This window comes from Podarcis erhardii, assembly GCF_964252035.2.
Source record: "Podarcis erhardii genome assembly, chromosome: 7".
NCBI lineage: Eukaryota > Metazoa > Chordata > Lepidosauria > Squamata > Lacertidae > Podarcis > Podarcis erhardii.
This window is the reverse complement of record NC_138511.1, coordinates 89,682,582-89,692,047: the sequence shown is the minus strand read 5'-3', so window position 1 is coordinate 89,692,047 and position 9,466 is coordinate 89,682,582. Positions and strand designations below refer to the sequence as shown.

Sequence of the window (9,466 nt, the reverse complement as noted above, 5' to 3'; positions counted from 1 at the left end):
CAATATTTAGAAAACAAGAAAAATTGGAAACAAGAAAAATTGGAAAATGGAAAGATACTTTGCGTAAACAACGCTTGCACGCAAACATGCATTGCCATGCCACAAAATACCAAACACACAAAATGCAAATCTTTGTGCGTGTGAACGGCCCTGATGATCCGGTTCAGGGCAGGACTACCAGTCCCAGAATGCAGCAGGAGCCGCTCCGGAGCTGTCCTACCTGTTGGACGGCCAAGGGAAGCCGCGGTGGGCGGAGGCAGCGGGCAGGGAGCCCGACCTGTTCCCGGGAAGAGGCGTGGGGCGCACGGCGGCGGCGGCGGCGGCGGCGGCGGCGGCGGATCAGTCCTAGGAAAAGCCCCGACGGCGGCGGCGGCGGCCGGAGCCCCCCCGGGAGAAGCACCAGCAGCGCCCGTTCAGCCCCAGGTCGGTCCGCGGAGGGCGAGGGGACGGGGGCAAAGTTTGGCAAACTTGGCCAAACTTGGGGAAACTTGGCTAAACTTGGGGAAACTTGGCTAAACTTTGGCAAACTTGGCCAAACTTTGGCAAACTTTTCCCTCTAAGCGCCCAGCCGGGGTCGAAAAGCCTCCTTTAGGTGGGGGCGGCCAAGGGTTTGGGGGGTGCGGGTCCTTCACCCCCCCAAAAAAAAACCTTCCCCAAACTTTGCCAGGCGGGGACTGGGCGGAGGAATGAGGGTCCCCCCCCTCCCCAAATCCGTCCAACGCGCCTCCTACCTCTGCGTGGGAAACTGCTGCTCTGCGTTTTTCTTGCCGCTTTTTTTGGGGGGGGGTTCTTGCCAAGATGCCCCCATTTTCGAGGGGAGGGTCTGCCTGCTTTTCCGTCTCCCCTTTTCCTCTCCTCCCTGATTCTCTCTCTCTCTGGGAATCGGATCCGCCTGTCTCCAGGGCACCGCGGCGGCTGGAGGTGGGGGGGTCGGCCGGCAGGCGGATCCGATTCACGCCCGGGCTTGCTCTCGCCCTGCGCTGCAGACATTTTGGGTGCGACTATTCACCGCTGCAGAGCCAGGCAGGGAGGCAGACAGGCGGCCTCAACCCCCCCCCCTTCCACCAAAGACTGGAGGGGAGCGGGGAGGGAGGGGCGCCCTGGAATTTGACTTGGAAGAGAGAACGCACCCCACCCCACCCCGCGCGCGCAAAAAAAAGAGATTTATTTATTTTGTTTTGCAAAAAAGATGTTTGCCAAAAGAGAGCCTAACCTCCCGGGTTTCTTTTCTGAGTTTGCAAATTTCATCCTCTCCTATTTTTGGCGGCTGGTACGTTAGGGTGGGGGGTGGGTGGGAAAGGAGGTCTGCGGTGGAGAGCTGCTTGGCATGCAGAAGGGTGTCCCGGGTTCAGGGGCGCGGGTGGCGCTGTGGGTTAAACCAAAGAGCCTAGGACTTGCCGATCAGAAGGTTGGCGGTTCGAATCCCCGCGACGGGGTGAGCTCCCGTTGCTCGGTCCCTGCTCCTGCCAACCTAGCAGTTCAAAAGCACGTCAAAGTGCAAGTAGATAAATAGGTACCGCTCCAGCGGGAAGGTAAACGGCGTTTCCGTGAGCTGCAACTCTCTATGTTCAGGCGCTGCCCCCAAAACCTCAGTCGGCTGTCTCCCCATCTCCTGGCCTGATTTCTTACATACAACCGGCCCAGCGTTGTCTCTGCCTGCCATGGGGCTCGGACATCACCCCAAAAGGGTCTGCCAGCCTCTTGCACTGGGCACCAGCCGCCACTGCTCTCCTTACGGGGCCTTGGCAAGGGTGGCTGCCCTCGAGTACCCTGCGAGCGGCACAACTGTGCGTATGTGTGTCTCATAGGGGCACAAAACAGGCCCCCAAGCTCCCTTGAATATGGTGTTGTCGTCAAAGAAGCTTTGGCGAATGATACATGGAATAAGCAGGGTAGGAAGGGACGCCGAGGGTCAACCCGCTGCGATGCAGGAGTCCCAACGGCAAATGACACACACCGGCAGCTAAAAATATTTCACGTTTTCTTTGCTGCGTGAGAAGGTGCGGCTGCGGTTTCACCGGAGGCTTGGTGTGGGCAGCTGCCCAGGCAGAGGGTGTGGTGGGCGGCGTGTTCTCCTGGGCCTGTGCCCAGCTGCCTCCGGAGGCCCCGTGCCACGTGAGGAAAGCTTCCAGTGGCGAAGGCATTGTGCGGTAATTGGGATAATCCGTACGTGTAAAAGATGGGCATGCCCGAATCTGCCTTGGGTTATCCTGATCCAAGTTAATGGTGCTTTACCCAACATGCAGGGTCCCTGCCCCTCCCTCTCTCACGCACCCTAAAAAAATTGGGGGTTGACCACCTGTAAGCAGCACAAGGGGTTCCTCAGAGGTAAAGGAGGGGGGCAGGGGGGAACAGAGTGGAGGAAATATGCATTTATTTCTGATATGTGTGATTCAGCGTAATGGGAGGATGGAGCAACCAAAACAGTCAGGGAGACCGAGAGACTAGGAGAAAAAGGCATTTTGGACTCTTTAGTTTAGAGAAAAGGCAAGCGATACCTTTTAACCTTTAAAGCCCTATACGGCCTAGGACCCTCGTACCTACGGGACCGCCTCTCCTGGTATGTCCCACGGAGGACCTTACAGTCTTCAAATAAAAACATTTTGGAGGTCCCAGGGCACAGGGAGGTTGGCTGGCCTCAACCAGAGCCAGGGCTTTTTCGGTCGTGGCCCCGATCTGGTGGAACGCTCTGTCACAGGAGACTAGGGCCCTGCGGGACTTGACATCTTTCCGCAGGGCCTGCAAGCTGTTCCACCAGGCCTTTGGCCAAGGCACAGTCTGACCCCCTCCTTTGGTGATCCTCGTAGAACTCTGGTTGCAATTTGATTTTGAATTGATTTTAGAATACTGATTTTAAATTGCTGTGTTACTTTTATTTGCTGTTAGCCGCTCTGAGCCCAGCTTCAGCTGTGGAGGGTGGGCTATAAATAAAAGTTGTTGTTGTTGTTGTTGTATTATTATTATTATACAACAGAAGTTTATTATAAAGTAACGCGTGGCCTGGGGGAAGTGGGCAAAGAGGATGTCCCCCCATATAACACTAGAACCCATGTTCATCCAACGAAGCGGAACGTTGGACAGAGGAGAGATAATGACTTTGTCACGCGGTTAAACTGTGGAACTCTCTGCCACAAGAGGCAGTGATGGCCTGGGTGGCTAGGCAGATTTGTGGAGGAGGAGAGGGCTCCTGTGCTCAGGCCCTGCTTAAGGGTTTCCTTTGCGGCATCTGGGGGAACAGGATGCTGGACTCGATGGGCCTGATCCTGCAGGCTGTTCTGTTGTTGTTATGATAGCCTTGGCTGGCCCAGGCTGAGCTCAAAAGAGCTGAGGCTTTTAGACAGATAAGCTAATGCATTCCTGGCCCTGCGAGTTCCAAAAAAAGGAATCTCTTTCCCTCCCGTCGCTGTTGAAACTGGTTCCTCCTCTGCCGATAACCTCAATGTCACCCTTCCCTTCTCCTGATCACGTGGCCTCACACTCAGACCGTAAGGCCAGGATCTGCGGGATAGCTCAGTCGGTAGAGCACGAGACTCTTAATTTCATGGTTGTGGGTTCGAGCCAGACGTGGGGCAAAAAAGATTCCTGCATTGCAGGGGGTTGGGCTAGATGACCCTTGTGGTCCCTTCCTACTGTTTGATTCCGGGGTTTCTATGATGCATGGCTAGCTAAGGACGTCAGGGGACTCCTAATGGACCAGGGTCCACCCAGTCCTGAGTCCATTTCTCGCAGTGCCGCACAGAAATTCAGTTTTGTGGTAGTAGAAAAGAAAGCTAAGTCTGCAGGTTGATATGCAGAAACTGAGTAGATGAGGCACAGGGTTAAGTGCCAGCCCCCTTGGTGGTGGGTCTATGGGTGAGGGTCAGCCTGCAGGGCTCCTGGTTTTAATGCCAGCTTTCCTGAAGGACTCAGTCGCAGAGAAGGCGTCTTCCTTACCTTGATTTTAAGATCTGCTTCGAAAGCCTTGCTTATTATTCCACCACCAAGTATAAGGCATGAATATCCATCGCTCATGAAAAGGACCTTCTTGGTGGTGGCTCCGTGGTTGCTGGAAAAGCCACGGAGCAAAGACTCTGTTGAGTTTTTGACCCCGGTGAAAACTTGCCTCTTCCTCCAGGCTTTTAACGATGCAGAAGCCTGAGGTTGGGGTGAGAAGGAGCGGTTAATATTGTTTTGACAGTTTTAATGCTTCAGGTCTGAGATCTGCGGAAGAAGGGCAGCATGCAAATTTTAATAATAATAATAATAATCATCATCATCATCATCATCATCATCAGAGCTTTTTTCAACCAGAACTCACTGGAACTTGGCAACTCTCAGGTGAGCGCCATTGCCATTCTAAGAAAAAAAATTCTAGAAAAAAATCTAGAAAAATAGCACTATTAATAATAATAATAATAATTTAATAATAGAAATAATTTATTATTTATACCCCGCCCATCTGGCTGGGCTTCCCCACCCACTCTGGGCGGCTTCCAAAAAAAAAAAAAATTTAAAATACTGTACTACATCAAACATTAAAAGCCTCCCTAAACAGGGCCGCCTTCAGATGTCTTCTAAGAGTCTGGTAGTTGTTGTTCTCTTTGACATCTGGTGGGAGGGAGTTCCACAGGGCAGGCGCCACTACCGAGAAGCCCCTCTGCCTGGTTCCCTGTAATTTGGCTTCTCGCAGTGAGGGAACCGCCAGAAGGCCCTCGGAGCTGGACCTCAGTGTCCGGGCTGAACGATGGAGGTGGAGACGCTCCTTCAGGTACACTGGACCGAGTCCATTTAGGGCTTTAAAGGTCAGCACCAACACTTTGAATTGTGCTCAGAAACGTACTGGGAGCCAATGTAGGTCTTTCAAGACCGGTGTTAGATGGTCTCGGCGGCCCCCCCCAGTCACCAGCCTAGCTGCCACATTCTGGATTAGTTGTAGTTTCTGGTCACCTTCAAAGGTAGCCCCACGTAGAGCGCATTGCAGTAGTCCAAGCGGGAGATAACCAGAGCATGCACCACTCTGGCGAGACAGTCCACAGGCAGGGAGGGTCTCATCCTGCATACCAGATGGAGCTGGTAGACAGCCGCCTTGGACACAGAACTGACCTGCACCTCCATGGACAGCTGTGAGTCCAAAATGACTCCCAGGCTGTGCACCTGGTCCTTCAGGGACACAGTTGCCCCATTCAGGACCAGGGAGTCCCCACACCTGCCCGCCTCCTGTCCCCCAAAAACAGTCCTTCTGTCATGTCAGGATTCAACCTCAATCCGTTAGCCGCCATCCATCCTCCAATAATGATGATAGATGATAGATAGATAGATAGATAGATAGATAGATAGATAGATAGATCAGGCCTGTGTTATGGGCAAATGTGGTCCACAGGTTTCTTCCTAGGCCACTGATCCTAATTTTTACCCTCCTTGAGTATTCTTCCCTGGCTGGGAAGTGTCCTTCAGCTCTGAAGCCATCTCTCCTGCTCACTTGGCTGGAAGACAGAGAGCGCTTGTGTGTCAGTGTCTTGTCGAAACTGGCCTACGATGCCAAAGTGAAATTCAGCGCCTCGCCCTCTTTTTGCCTCTGGCCCTGCCTAGCGTTGGCATTCGGCCCCCAGAACATTGCCCAGGAGGGAATTTGGCCCTCAGGTTCCCAATCCCTGTTTTAGATTTCGTAGTCGATGTGCCCGGCCCTTACATGATGAGAAGGCAGGTGAGAAGCAAAGAGAATGAAGAAGTAGGAAAAACTCCTACAGATCCACAAGGAAGTTCACGTAAGATTGCTGTCCATGCATCCTTAGGCATGAAATGAATAACAATTATTATTTTGTTATTTATTTAAATCTGTATGCCGCCCTTTGTCTGGAGATCACAGGGCGGTCTGAGGCAGAATAATACAAAATGAGAACACACGACAATGCGAAAAAAATTAGATATGATGTAAAAAAGCCAGAAGGAGGGAGGAGGGAAGTCAACTCTTAGGAGTAAATGTAAATGTAAAATGTAAAACAATATTTGTATGTGGAGTGTGTAACTGAAAAACCAATGAAGATCATTATAAACAAAATGAGAACACAAAATACATATGAAAACAAACCAATAATTACATACACCCCGCAAACTCATTTTAAAAGCCATAGAATGTTAATCAGCTGGAAGACTGGTTGAAGAGGAATGTTTTTGCCTGGCACCTAATGTTATGTAATGAAAGTGCCAGGCCACCCTTCCCGAGGAGAGCATTCCACAGATGGGGAGCCACTGCAGAGAAGGCCCCGTTCTTATGTGCCACCCTCTGGACCTCTCGAGGAGGAGACACGCAAAGAAGGGCCTCAGAAGCTGATCTCAGGGTCCGGGTACGTTCATAAGGAAAGAGGTGGTCCTTGAGGTATTGCGGTCCTGAGCGGTTTAAGGCTTTATACGTCAAAACCAGCCCTTTGAATGGGGCCCGGAAACTAATTGGTAGCCAGTACAGTCAGACCAGGATTGGTGTAATATGCTCAAACCGTCTTGAGCAGGGGTCAGCTAACTTTTTCAGAAGGGGGCTGGTCCGCTGTTCCTCAGACCTGGTGGGGGGACTGGACTATATTTTGAAAAAATAAATAAATGAAGGAATTCCTATGCCCCACAAATAACCCAGAGATGCATTTTAAATAAAAGCACACATTCTACTCATGTAAAAATAACAGGCAGGCCCCACAAATAACCCAGAGATGCATTTTAAATAAAAGGACACATTCTACTCATGTAAAAACATGCTGATTCCTGGACCATCCACGGGCCAGATTTAGAAGGCGATTAGGCTAGATCTGGCCCCTGGGCCTTTGTTTGCCTAACAATGGTCTTGAGCAACTTGGCCACTGAATTCTGTACCAGCTGAAGTTTCCAAACCGTCTTCAGCGGCAGCCCTACTTATAACACATTGCAGTAATCTAACCTTGAGGTTAAGGGACGTGGGTGGCGTTGTGGGTTAAACCACAGAGCCTAGGACTTGCCGATCAGAAAGTCGGCGGTTTGAATCCCCGCGACGGGGTGAGCTCCCGTTGCTCCGTCCCTGCTCCTGCCAACCTAGCAGTTCGAAAGCATGAAGTGCAAGTAGATAAATAGGTACCACTCCAGCAGGAAGGTAAACGGCGTTTCCGTGCGCTGCTCTGGTTCGCCAGAAGCGGCTTAGTCCTGCTGGCCACATGACCCGGAAGCTGTATGCAGGCTCCCTCGGTCAATAAAGCGAGATGAGCGCTGCAACCCCAGAGTCAGCCATGACTGGACCTAATGGTCAGGGGTCCCTTTACCTTGAGGTTACCAGAGCATAGACAACAGTAGTTAGGCTATCCCTGTCTAGATAGGGCCACCAGCTGAAGCTGGTGGACCCCCAAGGAGGACCCCCAAGCTGCGAACGTGCTCCTTCAGAGGAAGTGTAACCCCATCAAGAGAAGACAGTCTCCCACCCATCCGGTCTAGGGAACCCCCCGCTAACAGTGCCTCCGCCTTATCTGAATTGAGCTTCAGTTTGTTGGCTCTCATCCAGTCCATTACCGAGGCAAGACACTGGTCCAGCACTTCCACTGCCTCACCTGCAGATGTGAAGGAGAAATGGAGTGGAGTGTTATCAGCATATTGCTGACAACATTCCCCAAACCTGCAGGTAACCCCACACCCAGCAGCTTCATTTAAACAGCCTGGGGGATAGAATTGAACCCTGAGGAACCCCACATTGAAGACTCCATGGGGCTTGTGCATCACTCTCTGGGAATGGCCATCCCAGTAGGACTGCGACCACCTCAGAGTAGTGCCAGCCACCCCAGACTTGGACAGCCACTCCAGAAGGACACCATGGTTGATGGTATCAAAAGCTGCTGAGAAGTTGAGGAGGATTAGGAGGATTTGTTAAGAGATGTAAAGGCAATATCAAGTTAAGAAATGCATGTTGTTGTTGTTTAGTCGTTTAGTCGTGTCTACCTCTTCGTGACCCCCTGGACCAGAGCAGGCCAGGCTCTCCTGTCTTCCACTGCCTCCCGCAGTTTGGTCAAACTCATGCTGGGAGCTTCGAGAACACTGTCCCACCATCTCGTCCTCTGTCGTCCCTTTCTCCTTGTGCCCTCCATCTTTCCCAACATCAGGGTCTTTTCCAGGGAGTCTTCACATGAGGTGGCCAAAGTCTTGGAGCCTCAGCTTCAGGATCTGTCCTTCCAGTGAGCACTCGGGGCTGATTTCCTTCAGAATGGAGAGGTTTGATCTTCTTGCAGTCCATGGGACTCTCAAGAGTCTCCTCCAGCACCAGAATTCAAAAGCATCCATTCTTCGGCGATCAGCCTTCTTTATGGTCCAGCTCTCACTTCCATACATCACTACCGGGAAAACCATAGCTTGAACTATACGGACCTTTGTCAGAAAGTGATGTCTCTGCTTTTTAAGATGCTGTCTAAGAAATGCATAAGAAGTGGTTAAAATGGTGGCTCATCAGAGGTGCTGATGGAAGGCTAAAAAGATTGTATGATAGGTTTTGTGGTACATTTTATAATTTATATGTTAAAATCAATAAAAATTATCTTTAAAAAAAGAGAGAGAAGTTGAGGAGGATTAACAGGGACACATTTTCCCTGCCTCTCTCCTGATGGAGGGCAACCAAGGCAGTTTCTGTGCCAAAACTGAGCCTAAACCATGACTGAAATGGACCTAGAAAATCAGTTTCCTCCGAGAGTGTCTGGAGCTGGTCCACAAGCACTCGCTTAAGAACCTTGCCCAAGAAGGGGAGATGAGCTATTGGCCAGTAGTAACTTAGATTTTCCAGATCTGGAAGGGCAGTTCTTGAGAAGTGGTCTTATTCATTCAACTTGTTTTTATTATTGCTTGCTAGCCACCCTGAGCCCGGCCTTGGCTGGGGAGGGCGGGGTATAAATAAAAGTATTATTATTATTATTAGTACCCCTCTCTGCCTCCTTCAAGCAGGCAGGGACCACCAGGAAAACATTCATCACCTCCCTGGCCCAGCCAGCTGTCCGTTCCCTCCTAGTTTTTATCAGCCACGAGCGTCCAGGGCACAAGCAGTCGCCTTGACTGAAACAAGGACTTTGTGCACATTATCGAGCCTTCCCAACTGAAACTCATCCAGCACAACAGGACTCAGCTGTGCTCTGGACACCCCAGGAGATAAATCTGCTGTCAAAGCAGACTCAAGATCCCAGTAGAAGGAGCGTCTCCACCCCCATCGTTCTGCCCGGACACTGAGGTCCAGCGCCAAGGGCCTTCTGGCGGTTCCCTCATTGCGAGAAGCCAAGTTACAGGGAACCAGGCAGAGGGCCTTCTCGGTGGTGGCGCCCACCCTGTGGAACTCCCTCCCACCAGATGTCAAAGAGAACAACAACTACCAGACTTTTAGAAGACACCTGAAGGCAGCCTTCTTTAGGGAAGCTTTTAATGTTTGATGCATTATTGTATTTTAATATTTTGTTGAAAGCCGCCCAGATCCTGCAGGGCCCTGGTCTCATGAGACAGAGCG

The 9,466-nt window shown here is 51.2% G+C and overlaps 1 protein-coding gene across 1 annotated transcript in view; it reads left to right on the top strand.

The window, feature by feature from the left end:
* The first annotated feature begins 298 nt into the window (after window positions 1-298).
* The window catches only part of PPP1R13L (protein phosphatase 1 regulatory subunit 13 like), a 50,182-nt gene continuing 41,014 nt past the window's right edge, over window positions 299-9,466 (top strand). The window contains exon 1 of the transcript XR_014158327.1: window positions 299-423. The gene's annotated coding sequence lies outside the window, so the exon portion shown is untranslated. The remainder of the gene's footprint in view (window positions 424-9,466) is intronic.